This window comes from Equus quagga, chromosome 2 (assembly GCF_021613505.1).
Source record: "Equus quagga isolate Etosha38 chromosome 2, UCLA_HA_Equagga_1.0, whole genome shotgun sequence".
In the NCBI taxonomy this organism is placed as follows: Eukaryota; Metazoa; Chordata; class Mammalia; order Perissodactyla; family Equidae; genus Equus; species Equus quagga.
In genome coordinates this window covers 164,773,998-164,794,552 of record NC_060268.1, presented here as the reverse complement: position 1 = coordinate 164,794,552, position 20,555 = coordinate 164,773,998, and the positions used below count along the sequence as shown (strand labels likewise).

At 50.1% G+C, this 20,555-nt stretch overlaps 1 long non-coding RNA gene across 1 annotated transcript; it reads right to left on the bottom strand.

Annotated features, from left to right (window-relative positions):
* Nucleotides 1-228: 228 nt before the first annotated feature.
* On the bottom strand, nucleotides 229-19,277 carry LOC124236422 (uncharacterized). Its single transcript, XR_006887721.1, has 3 exons — nucleotides 19,159-19,277; nucleotides 14,796-14,897; nucleotides 229-667 (listed from the first exon to the last, which is right to left on the bottom strand). It is a non-coding gene; the product is annotated as an uncharacterized LOC124236422 (long non-coding RNA).
* Nucleotides 19,278-20,555: the final 1,278 nt, after the last annotated feature.

Genomic DNA, 20,555 nt, shown 5'->3' with positions numbered 1-20,555 from the left:
TTCCATAAGTCATAAAAGAAAAGTTAGATCAATTTAACTAATAAAGATAAAAACTTCTGCATGGAAAAAAAGTGATGAGCAATGAAAAACTGGAAGAAAATATTTATAACCCATATCACAGACTGAGGGCTAATCTCTAGAAAATGGACAAACTCTTACAAATTGATAACAAAAGGACAATAACACAAATGGATGTGAGTAGACACTTCTTAGCAAAGGAAACATAAATGGCCCTTAAATATACGAACAGTTGCTTGACCTTATTCATAAGAAGAGAAACGCAAATGAAAATTACACTGAGATATTGTTTATCTTCAAGTTGGCCAAAAGCCAGGAGTTTATCTACTCTGTCGTAGAGATTGTGGAGAAACAAGCTCCACATTCGTTATTTGGGGGAGACCCCCTGGAGGGGCAGGTAATATCTATTTGGTAATATCTATGAAAATTACAAATATTGCATGTGCCAGTTAACCCGGTAATTCCTCTTCTGGGGGCTTCTCCTACAGATAGTCTTGCAAGCACGTGAAGTGACATATTGACAAGGTTATTCACTGCAGCATAATTTATTACAGCAGGTGAAGATGAGAAACAGCCAAGCGTCCATCACTCGGGATGGCTCAATAAATCATGGTCTCACGGCACGTCCACCCCGTGAAGGGCTGTGCAGCTGTTGGAAAAAAAATAAGAAAAATGAGGAAGCGCTTTACGTACTGATACAGAAAGAACTCCCAGATATATAACGATTAGGGGACAAGTGCAGAACAGTGTTTATAATATGCTATGTTTGGTGTAGAACACTGGAAGGGGGATTTTTTCTTATTTACTCATATTTTCAAAAAGAAACTGAAACGTACAAAAGAAACAAATAAAGCTGGTTGTTGGCACACCCAGAGGCACTCACAACTGGAATATACAACTATGTACTGGGGGCTTTGGGGAGAAGAAGAAGAAAAAAGAAAAAAATGTGATTGCCTTTTAAGGGTCAGGGGGCAGGAACTACACGGGGGCTGAGGTGGGTGGGAGATTTTTCACTCTCACCGTGTTTTTTAACTATGTAAACATATTACCTATTCAAAAACTTAAATTAAAAAAATCAATATTACATTTTCAGGTTTTTTCATGATTTATGAAGCACCATGTGAAAACACACATCCTCCCCCACTGCCTCAGCCTCCTCCCTCCCCAGACCCTGGCGTGAGGCTCAAAGACCATATAAGTGAAAAAAATAAGGGTCAAAAATAACTGCTGGGTGTGTTTCTTGGAAATTAAAAACAGCAATTTTGCATTTTGATGGGGCTATATCAGAATATCTCGCATCCGGTCACACCAGTAGGAAACTCAGAGAGCGCCCACATCCAGGATCCAAAGCACCCCCACGCCCCATGCTCTGCCTCACCACCCTCGTGGTTCCCAGGCCTGGCTGCACCTTAGAATCACCTGGAAAGCTTTAAAAATAATGTCAATGGCCCCACTCAACACCAAACTAGTCAGATCAGACTGGAGCTCCCGTGATGCCCGCTCTCCGCCCCGGGCACTGGTTACAGTTGGTACCGCATGATTGTGCGTGCGATTGTCTGACTAGTGTTTCCCTCTCTTGGACACTAAGCTCATGGGTGCAGGATCTGCGTTACTCTGCTCGCCACTGTGTCCCGTTTGCCCAAAGAACAGTGCTTATAAATACTAGATAGATGAATGAATGAATAAATGAATGAATCCTGGGACCAGAGAAGGAAGCAGTGGGCAGGGAGATGATAGGCAATAGCTCCGCCAAGAGGAGGCCCCTCGGTGAGACCGCCGAAGCCGAGCGGCCCACAGTGAGGGGCACAGGATCAGGTTCACAGCCCCCAACCAGGCCTGGGCCCCTTACAGAGCTGTGTCAGGCAACTCATTTTCTCCAGGGAGCTGATCAATCCTGCCACGGGCCAAGGAAATATTGACCCACAACTTTGACGGGTTGTTGAGGGCCTTCTGATTGACACATGACACTAAGTGCACCCCAGGGCAAAAAGCAAGGCTGGGCCCTCTGCTCGGGACACCATCACTTCCAGAGCCACTAATGCAGCCCATATGTGCACATGGGAGAAACTGACCAAATGGTGAAATGCCGTACGGAAGGTCCTGCCCCACGTTCTTGGCCTTTCTCCTTAGAGTGGCCAAAAGGAGTCAGGAGAACTGGCTTCTGGACCCAGCGCACCACTCAGCGCTGTGCCCATGGAGAGGTCACCTGGCCTCTCTAGGCCTCACTTTCCTCATGAGTTAAATGAGGAATAATTCCTACGGCTCAGGCTTACTGTGGCACAACATGCAGAAGTGGTCTGGAGGAAACAAACCACATCCCACCACCCAAAGCAGCTCACAGAGCAGTGCCTGGGGAGTGGGGGTTGAGGGCCCCTCCTTGGGAAGTATCCCCGTGCCCCTAGCATCTTCACTCGGGTGGCTTGTCGCCCAGGGAGGCGCAGGGAGTCCTAGAGAGCCAGAGGGCAGGGACCAGGAGACAAAGGGTCAGTAGGAGCCACTACCAAGGTGGACACAGGAGCCATGTCTAGAGAAAGTTGCTTCCGAACCCAAACCCAAAGGGCATGAGGTGATGGTGCACCCAGGCATGTGGCAGAGTGAAGGAACCGAGGTGAGGTGCTTAGAGTATGGGGTCCACAGGGAGTTAGGGGGGCCTAGAGTGGACGCAACAGGGGTTTCTACCAGGTCGCCCCCCGCCTTCCCATCCAGGTTCAAGTCCATTTCAGACCCAGGCCCTCCAGCATGCCTCGAGCCTACCAATAACAGTAAAATGAATGCACACATGGTAAAAGCTTTCTGAGCCAGGGGCTGTTCGAAACCCTGTGTAGGTATTATCTCTAGTTATTGTTATCACCACCATCTGTCAGATGAGGAGACTGAGGCACAGAGGGGTTAAATAACTTGCTTAAGCCTCTGAGACTCTGCCATCCAATACAATCGCCACCAATAGCATGCAGCTATTGAGCACTGGAACGTGGCTGGTTTGAACCGGGATGCGCTGCAAGTGCAAAATACACTGTAGTTCAAAGTATGAAAAAAACTGTAAAATCTCATTACCAATTTTTATATTGATTTACCTGTTGAAATGATAATGTTTTGGATACATTGGATTCAATGAATTCAATTAGATTCAATTATTAAAATTAATTTCACCTGTTTCTTTTTACTTTTTTACTGCGGCTACTAGAAATTTTTAAATCGCATATGTGGCTCACGTTAGGTTTCTATCGGAGAGTGCTGCTTTGAGGAGTAAGTTGGGGGAACAGGGCCTGGCAAACATTTTAGCCAGGCCAGACACTGTTTATGACTGAAGCTCATCTTGCACAACTTTCCGAGGATGGATCTTTTTCCCCGACTGACAGCAACAGGCCACATCCAGACTGTGCATCTGTCAGCTCTCGCTGTTGGTCTCTCTCCTGAGCCCTGAGCACTCAGGGCAGATGCTACGAGTAAGTGCCGGGGCATGGTGCCAGGTCCCAGCACAGCCTCAGTCAGGGTCAAGAGGGTGATGATGGAAATGACCCTTTTAGAATCCTCATCGCCTCCTCGAGAGAGAAGCTGTGAGGGCCCGACTGGGCCTGCTGAACTTCTCCGCCCTATGGGGTGGGCCTGAGGCCTCAGACAGCCCAGTTGTCCCGGGGGCAGCCCTTGTACGTGCCTGAGCTCCTTCTCCTCTCCACTCACGCTCAGCTCCAAGGGGCCTGGGGACCCCCTTCCCTCCCTGGCTGCACTCGTCCAAGGCTGCCGTGCCTGGGACTGAGAAGGGATGGGTGATGGGTTAGGACAGTGGCTTTGGGAGGGTCACCCTCCTTCGCTGCCTTTCAAGTTAGTGGGAGAAGCTGAGTGTGAGGATGAGAGAGGGCCACAGTGCACTCCTCTCCAAAAGATGCCAGCTGCCACACAGGCAGACACATACATTAATGTGCCCAGCCCCGGCACATGCTGTTCCTTGCCTGGAACAGCCTCCCCACTTGACAAACTGCCACTCTTCCTTCAATCCTTGGCTCGGGCCTCTTGTTCTCTGTGACACCGTCCCCGCCCTCCTCCAACCTCTGCCCCACTGCCTCACCTGAGACTACCCTCCACTGAGGCTTGGTGCCACCTTCCCCACCCCTGGGCTCACCAGGGGAGGATTAGAGACACAAGCCTTGCCTGGAGAAGCCAGCTCAGATGTGACACCAACTACTCAAAACAAGCACTGTTTTATCTCAACCTTCCCTTTTTTATTCCAAACACGAAATGGAGAAGTTTTATCAAGCGCATTTAATCACTGCTCTTCCTCCTCTGCTCTCCTTACAAGGAGGGTGATTTAAGCCGCGTCCTTGGCAGGCTGGAACAAATGGGAATAGAAATTCAGACTGCTTTAACACACGGCCAGGAGCTTCTCCTCACGTTGGTTCAGTCTATAAACCTTCCCATCCTCCCCTTCTGTGAGCCAGGGACGATGCCACACTGCAGAACCATACAGCGGGCCCCATCCTGTGGAGGCCGACGGGCTAATGGGGAACCAGCTTGCTGCATCTTCAGGTGTCTGTTTCTATGTCCACCACGATAACAGGGAGATAAACAGAATGCTGGGGCAAACAGAGGATGGGGACTGTCTGGAGGGATCAGGTAAGACTTCACAGAGGAAGTGACGTGTTAGCTGGGTCTTAAAGGATATGAAGAAAGGGAGAGATGTTCCAGGCAAAGGGAACAGCATATGCAAATGCAAGGAGGTATAAAAGAACGTGTGTTGAGGAGACTAGGGAGGAGGGTTGGGTCCAGAATTTGAAGGGCCACATGCGTTGCTGCAGACAGCAGGGAGCCGTTGGTGTCTATGTTATAGGAAGTTCACTCCAAAAGCTGAGTAGAGGATAGAGGATTCTGGAGTGTGTAGGGCACTGTGCTGGGTGCAATGTATTGGAGTCCCTGTATAAGATGACTGACCTTTTATTTTAAAGTTCTTATGACTACAGATGGGACAGGCAGGGGTAGGGAAATTTAATTTAATCCCCCAAGTAGGGGATAGCACAGGCACCACCACTCCTCTGTCCGTGCCCATGGCAGGCATTGCAAATCAATCACAGCATCCTCCTCATCCTACAACTGAGGAAACAGATAGGGATAGAAAGGTGGGCCCAGGGCCCCACCAAGTTAGGAAGCAGCAGAGCCAGGACTGGTGGCCACAACCATAGTGGGTAGTGACCAATGTGGTAGGCTAGGGGTTCAGACAGACAGGGGTGTGTAGCCCGGTTTTTCCATTTACTGGTTGAGCATCTGCACAGTCACTTATCTTCTCTGAGCCTCAGTTTTCTCAGCGGTAAAATGGGGACGATGATATCCCTTCACAGGGTGGGTGGGATGGGGTAATAAATGCCAAGTGTGAGTCCAGAGCCAGGCACGTAGCAAGTGCTCGACAAACGGTAACACTTAGTAATATTAATAATACTATTATTTCTCAGTGCTAATACACCTCTCTCCACATGCTTGCCCGATCTTCCTGCCTCCCCTCACTGCAGGGTGCCCATCTTTGCTACCTTTCAACACGCTGCCAAGGAAGCTGGTGTGAACAACTAATTCTGTAAAGAGCCATGGCACAGACAGCCGCAGGCCCGCGTCGGATGTCTCTGTTCTGTTCTGGATGAGCTGAGAGACATCCTTTGTCCTCTTGGCAGTGAAGGGTGATGAGGACAGGTGGCTGCAGTGTGGGCTCGGCTCTGACCCGGTATTGTCCGAGCAGTTGCTGCCCTTTATGGACCTGTGGTTTCTCAGAAGGGAATTATCTTGGAACCTCAGCAATATTAGCATGTGGCCGGCTGGCCAGCTGCCTGGAGCCCCATCTGTAGGGGACACGAAAACCTCATTGGAAATTTAATGTGATAGGGAACATTTAACACAGTTGTTCTCAGGGAAAGTCCTATGATGTTGGAAGACGTTTTGGACAAGCTGTTTTGCGGGAGCGAGTGCTCTCTCACTGGTGTGTGCTAAGAACATAACATGATCCCTGAACAGGGTGGAGACAGCGCTCTGATGAGCTTTTGGTTTGCTGGGGGTGTTTGGGGCCAGAGCTGAATGGTTTGGGACCGTGGAGAAGAAGCTGAGGACTAGCACCCCGGGTCCTCCCTGATCTCCGAATTCAGGAGGACGGAGCTTTTAGGTGGTACCTAATGAATTGCCAGCCTGATGCAACCTCATCCTTTGGCCAGCTCTGCTTGGTACCTGCCAGGGCAGCACAGGCCTCAGGGTCCGAGGGACAGCTGCTGTGAGCTCCATGGAGTGCCTTCCATGGAAACCCTAGAACCCCCTTCCCAGGGGGTGTGAGGGTCTCTCTGTCTTGAGTCTGAGCAGAAACAGGAAAGCTAGATAGAGAGGAAAGTGAGGGGGTATCGGGCATCTAACTCTCCTGCTTTTATGTCACTCACCGAGAGTATCAGGCAGATGTGGGTATTAGACAGACGTTGTGGGAACTCCCTGAATGGGTGCCCAGCAGCAAGGGCCAACCCAGTCACACTGAGAGGAAAATGGACCCCGGCGGGAATTCAGGTGGTCCTGGAGGTGGGTGTGGGGAACAGGGCATGTGTCATTAAGGCCACTGACCCAGAGGCAAAGGCTGACCCTGTGCCTTCTGGTCCCAGTCCTACTTGGCATGTCATGGCCCGCGGGGTGACTGTGGACTGAGGGTTGGCGCAGCACTGCTCCTCCACAGGCAGAACCCTCACGCTTTACTTCTCGGTGACAACAGCAACCTCCCTGCCACCCGGTAAGAGTGAGGGATGATTCCAGCATCTTGCCCTCCCCATGGGCTAAGAGGGCCATCCAGCTGGATGTCCAGCTCCTTTTACATGGATACTCCCTGGAGACAGCGAGCTGAGGCCCAGACGACAGCCAGCACATGCTAAGTCCCTGTCATATGGCAGGTACCCTTTAGGTGGCTCGTACTGCACATGGTCACTAATCCTCCTGACCAGCCTGCAAAGTCAGTGTTAGAGCCACCACTTTACAGAGGAGAAAACCAAGGCCCAGGTTAAGGACTCAGCCCCAGTTTGGCCAGGGACCTTGCCCTGGTCTGGAAGGAGCCTTCCATGGGTGTCCTACACTTCTAACGGTGACTACAAATGAGGTCTCTATTCTGCAGCATGGCCCTGCCTGCAGGGTCCCAGTGGGGTTTGCAGGGGTCCATTCCTCCATGGTTCGGGGTACTCAGAGCTCACAGGTGCTGGCTGGTTTTAGGTGTGGGAGGCGGGTTCCTCAGCCCAGCCAGGTGACGGGCTCTCAGCCCATGAGGGACATCAGGGCTCTGTACACCACGGTGAAGGGGAAGACAATATGTGCTTGTTTGCAAAGCCCAGCGAGGGAAGGGGGTGCTTGTCGAGGGAATGGGGTGCATATGCAGAGGGTTGGGGTGGGACCCCCTCTCACAGCACCTTGCAGACTGTTCTAAAGCCAGGGATTTGGGGGTTCAGGACACCAGGGGCCAATATCACTTTCCTTCTGCTTCTTGGGGTGGGGCTGGGCGACATGAGAAGGAAAGGCAGGCCCTAGGCCCGATCAAGCACGAGAGGGGAGGGTTGAAAGTCCAGTGAGGTGTTTGTTTGTCCCATTTGCTTGCCAAAGCCACAGGGAAGCTGACTGACTGGCATCTGGAGCACAGGGCCCGGATCTTCCATGGAACTTGAGCCTTGCTGTCATTCTGGAATTCTCCGCCGGCAGAGGGCAGGGGGAAGTGGTCAGATAGAATCTCACGTCTTTCCTAGCCAGGGGCTAAGCAGGCCTTCTTGGGCCAAGGAATATGGCTGCCCTGCCCCCTTAGGGGCCCAACTAGACGATTTCTTGTTTATATCACACTCTGCAACTCCCTTCTCTTTCTGCAGGCCAAAGCGGAAATTGGAAGGCAAAACCTGGGGCAACAAGGCCTTGAAAATTTCCAAGTGTGTGGGAGAGAGAGTGACAGGTTTATGATGATTACTGTGTGATTCTGCTGCTTTATAGGAAAAGTAATCCCAGGTTACTATTTTTTAAATGGTACTGTCTCAAGGTTGTGAACTTGATTCTTCCCCATCAACACCTTGTATTTATTTTGGTGTTTTGTTTTTAGTTTTTTTTATTTTTTGGTGAAGAAGACTCTCCCTGAGCTAACATCTTTGCCAATCTTCCTCTATTTTGTATGTGGGTTGCCTCCACAGCATGGCTGATGAGTGGAGTAGGTCTGCACCCGGCATCCGAATCCATGAACCTGGGCCGCCGAAGCAGAGCACGCAGAACTTTAACCTCTCAGTCACGGGGCCAGCCCCAACAGCTTGTATTTATTTTGAATATGATTTCTTGGGAACTTTTATATTAAGCTTTCCTAGCTGGTGCTGCTTAGTTTGGACTAATGTCAACATTAGGCTGTATTTCCCTGGGGCAGGAATAGCAAATGTGCCTCATTTCATGTGCTACGTCAGCTAAATGGTGGTGGCAACCTGCAGCTCTGTGTTGGAAAGAAATCCGTAGCCAAAGCCAGACTCAGCAGGTAATAGTGCTGTGAGTGATTAGCAATGCCTGCCATGGGCATGGGAGAGAGGAGTGGTGGCATCTGTGTTATCTTCTCTTTGGGGAATTCAATTAAATTTCCCCACCCCTGTCTGTCCAGTCTGTAGTCATAAGACCTTTAAAATCAAAGGTCAGTCCTCTTAGACATGGGGTGCAATACGCTGTGCCCAGTGCAGCAACCTGCACACTCCAGAATGGTCCAGCCTCCAATCAGCGTCCAGGGTGAACTTCCTACAAAATAGACACTAACCACTCCTCACTGCCCACAGCAACACCAGTCACTCTTCAAATTCTGGAGCCAGGTCTCCTGCCTAGTCTCATCAACGATGCTCCTGCATGAGCACTTTGTAGTCTAGGCATGTCAAACTTCTTACCGTGCCCAGAATTCGTAGTGCTCTTTTATACCTCCTTGCATTTGCACATGCTGTTCCCTTTGCCTGGAATATCTCTCCCTTTCTTCATATCCTTTAAGACCCAGCTAACACGTTGCTTCCTCTGTGAAGTCTTCTCTAATCCCTCCAGATGGTCAGCCCCCGTTGTCTGGTTTCCCACAGCAGTCTGTTCATTTCTCTATTACAGTGGTAGACATATAAACAGACAACGACAGAAAAGCATTCTGTAAACTGCAAAGGGCTGTGACCGCCGAGCGTCTCCTGGCGTTCCTGTTGAATTCGAGTGAATTCCTCCAGTGGAGAACATCGCCCCTCTTGGCTCCTCATGACTGGAAGGCACTCGTTTCTCCTCTTCTCCTGGGAAACGCTTTCAGAAATAAACACGCTCAGTGTCAAGCCCCAATCACGCCAACTTTAGGCGCCTCAAATCCTGAGTCCTGATGTTCCTTCCTTCATGCGCCCGCATGATTCAGAGCAATCACATGATGACACGCGAAGCCAGGTTATGTGGGGCCCCGACATGGGGAAATGGCTGGATTTTTCCCATGTGAATAAGTGACACAAGATATGAAAATAGAAATGGACAGAGGAACTCCGCTGCACTGCGGATTGGTCTCCCTGAGCTAAAAAGGAGAACGGGGTTTTAAGACCCAGGCAAGATCAACAATGAATTGGCTTGTGGGGAGGAAAAGAGATGGCATTTTCTTGAACTAAGGGCACTAAAAATAGTGTGAGGTTTTCCAAGAGGCTGTAGTGGTACTTCAGGGTGTAGCCAGGAAGCGTTTCTTTCCACAGCTATGGGCGCCCTCAAAGCCTAAGCCGTGCACAGTGAGGACTGGTCGCTCCCCGCACATTGCTGGGGCACGGCGCCTCCCCGGATGCCCTCCCTTGTCCCCGACGCTGAGCCAAGTCGCCCCATGCCCTGCGTTGCAGCCACTCCTCTGAGCAGCATTTCTCGAACGTTTGCACCAAAGCACCCCAACAGCAGAGAAGAAACGCAAAAGAGGGGTGGGGAAAGAGTGGGATCTGAGACTTGCCTGTGGAGGTTATGCAAGCATGAAATTTCCTCCGAATCTCAGTTTTATCCTAAGAATTCGTGAGAATATCTCAGTCTACTCCAAAACAAAAGTCCAACTTTATATTAGTGTTTAAAAATCAGTTTGTTCCCCAATCTCATGGTTACATTATCACTCTTGCAAGGAGAGCTGTGTTTACCCTGTGAGTCAAGAGCCCCCTGGCTCAACGCTGCCAGTGTGTGATGCCCCACAGTGACGAAACAGAAGCCTTTGCTGAGAACCTCAGCCCCGGAGCAACATCAGCCACTGAGGCAACTCATTCATTCATCCATCGGTTCATTTATTAATTCACTCACCAGGTATTTAATGAGCTTCTTTTAAATGCCTAGAACTAGGGATGAAGCAAGAAGGGTGCTAGCCCTTCAGGAACTCAATCTCACGGAAGAAAAAGCCAAGGAGCCCAGCCGTGACCCTGCTCTGTGACAAGCGTTCCAACAGGGAATGATCACACAGGCTTTGGGAGCAGGGAGGTGGGAGAGCCTTCCTTCCAGGCAAGGTGCAGGCCGGGCCACTCCAGCCCAACAGTTAAGATCATGCATCATTGGGCAAGAGGGTTGACTGCTCAGTTTCCTCATCTATAAAGTGGGTATAATAGCTTCATGTGGTTTTCATGGGCATTAAATGAGTTACACAGTGCAAAGTGCTTTCTATTAAGTGTTCAATAAATATTATATATTAAGCTGAGACCTGAGGAATGGATGGAACTGGGATGCAGGGGTGCAGCAGAGATAAAGAATGGGGAGGGGAAGAGTGTGTTCCAGACAGAGGGAACAACACGTTTAAGAACAAATGTTCAATAAATATTTGTTGAACAAACAAATTCTTTAAAGGAAGTGAGAGTAACGCAATCTTGATAAGCCACACCCTTTATCTATTGTTCCCTGGTACACGTGTGTGCACCTGAGCCAGACGCCCACAGGCAAGACCACTGTATTTTCTAACTCAAGCATCAAATTCTTAAGGGCAGAGATTGAGTCTTTCCCCTCTTGGGGTCCCATAGCCCTGAGCCTTTAATCCCCTAAGGGTGGCGAATTCCCTGCTCTCCTCCCTCCTTCTGCTATTTCATCACCACTTCCATCCTGGGGAATTTGTCCAAGATCACTGGAGACAGCCTCATGAACAGAGCTGAGAAAGGCAGACAAGGGGCAAAGAGCCCAGAACTTGTGATCAGAGGCCCTGGATTCAAGTCCTCCCTGTGCCAGCTAGCAGCCCTATGACTTTGGGTGAGTCACCCAGGACGCCAGTCCAGAGAGGACACTGGGCCCCATGATGAGCAGGTTGGAGGTTTCGATGCAGTAGGGTGACCAACCATCCCATTTGCACAGGATTGAGAGGTTTCCTGGGATTTACTAGTTTCAACGCCAAAACCAGGGAAGTCTCAGGCAAACAGGGACAAGTTGGTCACTCACAGCCTTGCTTTTCCCTCCCAGGTCCTGCCTCCCCACCCACCTAGACCTGAATCACAGGTCAGAGCAGCATCTGAAGCCTTTGGTTTCACAGCTGACCCATGGGGCCGCATCTACGCAGAAGGAAGGAAGAAGAGGAAGAACAAGCCTTTGGTGTTGCACCATGACGTTCACACACCGGAGGCTGGCATCAATCCACTGTTTGAGGTGGGAGGGCCAGGCCAGAGTTCCTCAGAGATTCCATGTACAGCCAAAACCAAGCTAGCCAGGGTGTCTAGAGGCTAGTCTGTGCTACTCTCCAAAGGGTTAGGGTGACAGAATTTATGACCCCAGTGGCACTGAGCCCACCACTCCACCCAACAAGAGCCAATTGGGCTGGTCAACCTGATGCTGACCCACTAGCCAGAGAGTGGGCCAAAGGGTGCAGGGGGGCTGCCCTTGGCTGGGCCCCAACTCCACCCACACTGGTAAATCCGGGAGAGCCCCAGGGGCTTCTGCTCAGATCCCCATGGTGTGCTCTGCCAAAGAGATCGCAGCAGGCTCCCTGCCATCCCATCAGAGAGACATCTTGTGTTTTCAGTTACCAGTCCCATTTACGTCCTGGTTTGGGCTTGAGTGCCAGGCTATCTTAGGTGATGCCAAGCCAGGCCTTTTGTGCTTTCCTGTTAGCTGCATCACTTCGTATTTTTAGGGGCAGCCAAGACTGGGACGATGCCAGCGGGCTGCCTTTCTTCCTGAGTCCCCAAACACCACCTCCATGAAAATGTCACACTTGAAGGTCCAAGGGCTCCCTAGTTCCTGCTGCAGAATGTAAAGGAATCAGCTCAGAGGACAGGGACAAGTGACTGGACAAATCGGAGGCAACAAGGGACCTGGTCCCTCTGCCTGTTTTTCCCGCCACTTCAGCCCCCTACACTCACCCCCTAAAGCTCTGCTGGGCCCCTGCTTTCTCGCGACCCAGCGCAAAGGGTGAAGACCCAAGACTTTTGAGAGGGCCAAACTGCCTTCCTCAGAGGAGCAACTTCTGCTGTCCCTCCCGTCCTTCTGCAGACCCACAGCACTGCAGTGTGAGGTCCCTGGGCTCTGTCATCTGTGACGTCCACCATCACTAGGGCAGGAACATTGCAGTTTGCAAAGTGCTGCCTCACCTGTGGTCCCCTCTGACTTACCACTGGGGGTGGGGGTAGGATACCCATTTTATGGATGAGGAAGTTGAGGCAGTTAAAACGGAGATGATGTGTCCAAGTCATAGAGATAGCAGTGGGAGGCTCAGGGCCTCTGCATGGCCCCAAGGGCTCAGCTCAGAAGCCAGGCCCAGTGCCTAATAAGTCCACATACTTGGCAACCAAGGAGGAGCTGTTCGGTTTCCTCTCCCCAAAGCACATTGGTCACTGCTGGAAGTGAGGAGTCTTGCAAATGCCCAGGCCCTCTGTAGGTCACTCCCACCCCAGCCCCCTTGTGCCTCTGACAGTCACTATCCACAGGGCTGGGGACCAGAGCAGGGGAGAGAGAGGACATGCTTTCTGTGACTTTCCACTTGTCCCTGCCCCCATTCTTGTTTAATCTTAAATCAGTCTGTCTGTCTCTCTCTCTCTCTCAGACTCTTTCTCTCTCCCTCAACACACACACGCACACACACACACACACACACACGTACACGCAGGAAAGTCTGGATCCAGCATCCAAGAGACAATTCAGGCTATCTCAGGTGGGAGGGGGAGGGACAAGGCTATTCCTCTGGAGAGCTGTAAACTTCTTCCCCCGTCCACAACCAAGCACAGTGCCAATGTGCATGGCCTACAGGTGAGGGGTGGATCCCAAGGAGGGGTAGCAGTCATCCTGGGGTGGAGGTTGTGGGGATGAAGGCCCATTTCAAAGCAGCTGCTTTGGGAACAGGGCTTGGACCTTCGAGATTCTGCATCCATGAGATCCTTAGGATAAGGCTGCAGACAGTAGAGTACTGGGGACCAACTCCAGACACCTTCGACACTCTCTGCTCAACAAGGGCAAGAGCAAGCCCTTTGCCCACAGCTCTCTGGCTGCTAGCCCTTCAACATCATTCCTACCTCTTGGGTCAGGACACAAACCACCTAACAGGGCTGGCCCAGGGGAAGGGCTCCAGACCAGCAGATCAATTCAGCTGGTTTAAGGGGCTGTGGTTGCTTTTGCTTCCACATCTCCAGCTCCACCTCAAGCCATGAGTCTAGGTTCACTCTGTTGAGGGTTCCGTGCAGCCAAGGGGGCACATGAGCACAGATTGGACAATGGACCAGGGCTACAGCCTCCTTCTTGTACTGGCCACCCTACCTCCACCTCCCCTACCACACCTAACTTCTGCCCACAGACTCTTCCCTCACCCCCACTGGCCATCCCCCATTCTCCACGACAGCAAAGGCCCAAGGGTCAACAGGGCCACACCAAACACCCTCTAGATGCAGGGCACTGTGATAGATGCCAGGTGGGCAGTAGGAGAGGTTGGTTTGTAGAAAGGTAAGTCACAGTCTTGACCCACCCAGTAGTTTCAGGCTAGTTAGTGAGAGAGGAAAGGCTTACATAGACCGCCCTCCAAAAAATCAAATAATATGGCAAGACAAAGATCCACAATTCAACCCCCTATGCGGTGAAATTAAGCAGCCCAGAAATGTCATAGTGGGAAAAAACACACAGGAATTTGAGGAGTTGGTGACATTCTAGCTTGTCTTAGCAAGATAAGAGAAGGTGCTATCCCCAGACATTCCTCTTTTTCTGGAATTGCATAGCTTATAAGGAACACAGGTCTGAAGACTACAGGTCTTGACTACAGTGCGCCTTCATTTTTCACTGGACTCACTTACACCCCCAGCTGCTTATTGGTGCTTACAGGATTCATGTCCAATCACCGTTGCACAGTTTTGAAGGCTGAACATCCACGGGAATGTGAAAAGCGGCAGAATGTAAGAGCAGATAGCTAGAAGCCCAAACGGTCCAAGTTCTCAGCTCCTATGATGTCATTTCGCCGGCTAGATCAAAGAAGAATACCCCAAAAACTCAACACACAAAAATACACGCACATTTCAACAACTTCTAAACCCATTTCCTGGAAGGTGTAGCCGTGAAATAAATCACTGGGTGGCAACAGCTCCTGTTCAGGGACAGTCAAGATTTGGGCCATGAAGTCCGTTGCCTTCAGTGATGATGACTGTGTTGTAGTCTTTGCTCAGCCAGGAAACTGTTGTGAGAACAACGGTTCCATCCTCTTTAGAAATACTTGAAGGGTAAGCTGGACCCTGGGACTGGAAGCCCAGATGACCAGAAGACTTCCACCTCCCCCCCCCACAGCATAAAAGAATTCTAGGACTTGATAGATGACTGAAGGTTCCTCCCAACTCATCCAAGGACTTGTACCAACTAACCTGATAGACTCGATCTGTTGGTTCCCACAGGACTGCAAGTGGGTTATGGGTTTCTGACTTTGGAATCATGGCCTCCAGACAAGCTCAAAGAACCGTTTACAGCTGTTGAAAACCAAGAGCAGTGTCAACACAGTTTGAATTAGAGAGTTGATCATAACACAAGGACTAAGTTGCACCCAACTAAAGAAGGAAAACAGCTAGACTCACTTCAAAATCATGCAACCTATGAGAATATTGATGAGGTGACTTTGACCCAAAGGTCACAGGGCTATCTCCATTAGGATTTTCTTGGTTGCAAGTAACAGAAAACACAACTGAGATTGGCTTAAATAAAATGAAAGGAACTTATTAGCACACAAAAAAAATGTCTAGAGATAGGTCTTACTTCATACGCATCTGGCTAAATTAATGTCATCAAGACTCTATCTCTTTCAGAGCTCTGCCATCTACTGTGGTGACCCCCATGTGATAGATGGACTCAGGAGGTCCAGTGGGAAAGTACACCTGCCTCTCTCCGAACAATTCCAGCAAAAGTCTGGTGGCATCTCATTGGCCCTGACTGATTCATGGATGAGACCATGATTGCTATGATCTAAATATTTACGTCTCCCAAAATTTGTATGTTGAAATCCTCACCCTCAATGTGATGGTATTAGGATGGGGCCTTTGGGAGGTGCTTAGGTGATGAGGATAGAGCTCTCATGAATGGGATTAGTGTTCTTATAAAAGATATCCCACAGAGTTCCCTTGCCCTTTCTGCTATGTGAGAATACAATGAAAAGTCTGCTACCCAGAAGAGGGTCCTCATCTAATCATGCTGGCACCCTGATCTTGGACTTTCCAGCCTCCAGAACTGTGAGAAATAAATTTTTATTGTTTATCACCGCTGAGTCTGTGGTATCATGGTCTATGTTACGGCAGCCTGAAAGGACTAAGACAATGACCCAATAACTGTGTTCAGGGCAAGGGATACACTGGCAGGTTACAGGAAGTCTGGGTTTAGCCCATTTGGCCACCGTAGAGCCCACCCCCACCAAGTGGACTGAGAGTGGTGAGAGGGGAGTGCCCAAACATAGATTGGGGAGGACAGTGGTTATGGCCATAAGAGGAAATGGGGGCCAGGGAGGGAAACCACAAATGTCCACCACGGCACCTGTAACAAATGGATCCATTTTCACTCCTGGACTCCATCATACACGTGACCTCGATGAGCTACAGACAGAAACCATCACCTGTGTCCCCACTGCCCCAGTGCAGGGGAGATTCTGGGAATTGCTGTGGGAAAGCTGGGGATATGCAGAAGTCAAAGTGTCCAAGCTCATGAAAAGCTGGGAGGTGGAACCTAGCAAAGAGCATGCTATCTCTACTGCCTCCCTCCATTGTGGTCCCATGGTCCTCCCCGGAGCCTGGGAACTCTGCAGGCCTCAACTGGAAAGCTGAGATCAACAGAGTAGAAGTCCTCCCTGTCACTCTCAGTGTAGGGCCCCAGGGACTGCATCAGAGAGGCATGCCCAAGACATCCTCCATGTGCTGCTGGGACAAAGAGCTGATATCACTATTACTGAGGAAGTATCATCATCATCATCATCATCATTGAGAGGAGCCAAGACCCAGAAGACAACAGCATGTGCCAAATTCAAAACAAAACAAATTAAAAAATGAGGGAGCGAGTGACCACATCGGTCACCAGGACACCCAAGAGTAAGATACAACAGTGTGAGGCAAATGAGTTGTTTGAGCAGTTTAGGACTAATTCTAGAAACAGTAAGTATACCCCAGAGTTGCTTGAAGATGAGTGAGATGATGATAAGGAGGCCCAGCACCAGCCAGGTCCAGGCCACCTAACAGAGAACCCAGAAGAAGTGACTATTAACGGATGCTCAGAGTGACCCTGACTTTGAGGCTCTCCTCTCACAGTCTCCATGGAGAGTGACGTGGAGGAGCTGAGTCACCCAGAGAGCAAAATAAGACTTGTGTCTGTGGCTGCACACACAAAGGATCCCCAGGAACGTGATTGTGAAGCACTGACCATGTGAGCTGATTAGTTCTGACCCCTTTCTGGTCCTTCCCTCCTGACTCAGGGCCAGTCTTAATGAGCTGAGACCACACTTATGTGAGGGCTAAAAGCTAGGACAGCAACACCTGGCCCCCAGGTCCACTATCCTGAGTACAGACAAACTTCTAGCTCAGGGTTCTGTTTTAAACCCATCCATATGGTTAATTTTCTTCAACTTGGCTAGGCCACAGTACCCGGATATTTGACCAAACATTATTCAAGACGTTTCTGTGAAAGTCTTTTTTAGATGAGCTTAATATTTAAGTCAGTAGACTTTGAGTAAAGCAGATTACCCTCCATAATGAGAGTGGGCCTCATCCAGTCAGTTGAGGGGCTTAATAGAAAAGGGCTGATCTCCCCCAAGCAAGAGGGAATTCTGCCAGAAGACCACTTTTGGCTTCAAACTTCAGCTCTTTCCTGGGCCTCCAGCCTGCTGGCCAAACCTGCAGATTTTGGACTTACCAGCCTCTACACTGTGTGAGCCAATTTTCTAACAAATCTACATAGGTAGGTAGGTAGATAGATAGATAGGTAGGTAGATAGATAGATAGATAGATAGGTAGGTAGACAGATAGATAGATAGACGAGAGATTAGAGATAGATGATGATGATGATGATGATGGTAGAGAGAGAGATGAGAGATAGATTAGAGATAGAGATAGAGATATATACACGCACATCCTGTTGGTTCTGTTTCTCAGAACACTGATTAATACACCATCTCTCTGAGTTTAAATGGTGAAACCTTTTCCTATGTCCCCAAGCACTCACCCACTGCCATATGAGATATAGATATCACACACATGCGCACGCAGACACGCACACATCCACTCCTCTATGCCCTGCACAAAGGCATTCTCTCTGGGGGGTCCCTCAAGGACCCTTCAGCCTGTGCTCATCCAAGGCCCTTTGGGACCTCTACAGCCTTTGGGTCTGTCCACATACCCTGGCACCCCGGCCTTCATTCTCTAGGCAGCTCAGGCACTAAAGCAGAGCAGAACCACAGCTCCTGGAGGTCAGAAGACCTGCAGATCTCAGCTGGTTCGACCTTAGCCCAAGGAAGAAGCCCTTTTACCAAGTCAACCTCTGCTTAAATACCTTTAGGAGAGGGGACTTCATCAACCTAGAGGCTGGTTCTTCCCCAACAGACAGCACGCCCCCTGTTCTTCAAGAATATTAATCCCCTTGGTCTTAGCCAGTGGGCACGTGCATGTGCGTACCGTTGCACAGCGTGCAGGCCTGCTTTAGCCTTTCCTCTTCACACTTGACTCTATGTACTCACCCCTGCACTCACCATTCCATGTTTGAACATAGTTCTCAGTGGTCTCGTCTACTGACTTGGGTATATTCCATCATTTTAAGCATGATTCACTCAGTCATCTGACAAGTGTTTATTGAGTACCTACTATGGCTTGTTGGTGCCTGGGATTCAGGAGGAGACAAAGTCCCTCCCCTTGTGGAACTTACGCTCTCACGGATAAATCATGAGAAATGTGTGCATATGACATGATAACCATGGAGACATGACACCATCAAAAAAGGTAATATTTTACCCATTTTTCAAATAAAGACATTGAGGCTCTGGAAAATGAAAGAACTTTCCCAAGTTCACATAGACAGCCAGAGAGAGAGCTAAGTGCAAACCCGCATCTGTCTAACACAAAATCCAAGCTCCTCTTAGCCAGGCGCTAAAGAGAGAGCTTGGGAGAACTTGTAGGCTAAGTGGCTGAAAGGGGAGTAATCTTTCCAAAAGCAAAATGTCTGCATTTCTCATGATTTCCTCTTGGTTTACATCTGAAACTCTTCTGACCAAAAGTTTCCCCAAGAAGTGGGCACAGTATAGTTGGTGAACACACCAGTCCCTGGCGCCAAAGCATTGAAGCAAGAAGAAAGAGTGGTGAAAAGACCTACCCTCAAAGCCTTGGAGGATGGGCTGGGCAGGGGACAGGCCCACGAGCAGCCCCTCCCACAGCAGCACGGTGTCCCTCACCATGCACGCTCAGTGGGCATTTGCCCCCTTCAGGGACAGGGAGGGAAGCTGACATGGAGCCAGACCCAAGGTTTAAGCCATGAAATAATTGATGCCAAACCCCAGGTTCTTTTCTATTATTAAAATAAAAAAGTGTGGGGTGTAGCTTGGCTTTCAAGCTTGGGTGTGATTTTGCTAGGCAGCTGGGGAAGAGTAACGTGGCATTCCACGTGCAAGAGAACTGCTTGAGCAGAGTTACCGAGGCAGAAAGGAGAGTGTTCTAATCAGGAGACAGGAAAACCAGCCTGGGGTGCGACAAGGCAGCCAAGATCACTAACCTGGGCATCAGGAGACCTCAGTTCCAGGGCTTGACTAGCAACCATCGTGGTCATCATGGATCTTGTCTATACTAGAGGGCGTCCAGTCCCACCCTCTTGCTCTGTTGAAGAACACAAGATCTTTCTTTCTTCAGGCTGGAAAGAGAGAAAGCTAAGAGCGTAAGAGGCCAAATCCCTGTGACAAATTGCCCTAAAACCCCGGTTCTAGGGACATGATGCCAGCCCCACCCCAACTGGCAGCCCTGCCCGGCTCAGCCCAGAGCAGCTTCATGAGCAAAAGCAAGTCTCCAGCTCCCAAACTGGAGCATAAAAGGCTGGCACCACTGGATCTCTGCCTATGCCAAGCACTGGCCTGGGCAACTCATCAAAACACTAGGAACCATAACTTTCGAGTGACAGGTGGGGAAACTGAGTGCTGGTCATCTGTTCAAGGTTAAAATCAAAGCTTTGTGATGGAACCAGGATTTGTAATCAGGTCTTCTGACTCCCAAGCCTTAGCTTTAAAGTACCGTTCCCAGGAGCACCAGCCATTCCCTCTAAGATCTGGACACCCTTTCTGGGAACTCCTGGGAGAGAGAGCTCCCTCGCAAACAAGCAGCTGTTGAAAGTGTAGGCATCAGGTGTCCAGCAAACAAGAAAGCGTGGAGAGTCACAGGAAAAGGCCCCGCCAGGGGCAGTGAGCTGGCTGCGGAGAGCTCCTCGGCCAGCAGAGCTGACAGTGCATCACATTGCGGGCTTCCCGAACTCCTTGCAGACAGAGGGCTTTTCTCCTGGAGGAGCCTGGACAATCCTGGTGCAAGAGTAAACACTTGAGGCTTATCAGGTCTTCTGATCTCAAGCAGAATCCACATTCTCATTCACCCTTGTCTTGTCAACCAGCCTTCGGGCTGCCCAGCAGAGCATGCAGCCTCCTTGTTCTCGGGGTCTCCTCTAATCCTCCGTGATCTGTCATGTAGATAAGGCAGCTGAGGTTTGGAAATAGGAAGTGAATCAGACCAGGTACCATGGCCAGTGAGGTCTGCATACCACCAAGGCTGACTGAGTCAATTCTCCAAGGAGAGGTTTGCATGTAACCGTGAACAGGAAGCTCTGAGCCCAGGAACCACTCTCTAAAGACGGGAAATTACAGAGGTGAGGGCGGTGGTGTACAGCATTTTGCAAGCAAGGGCACCTCTGAAATCCCAATATCTGGGTCTGCACCGAGACTGGCATTGCCTTTGGGTGGCCTATGGGGGAGGCGGGGTCCCTGAGCTTCCCTGAGTGTCATGTCAGCTCCCTAGTCAGGCCACTATCAGATCTGGGTTACCACTCCAAACACCCTCCACACCACGAGGCTCCGCTCAGCAGCCAGAATCATTGTTCCAACAAAAAAAATCTGATCATGTTCATCCTTTGCC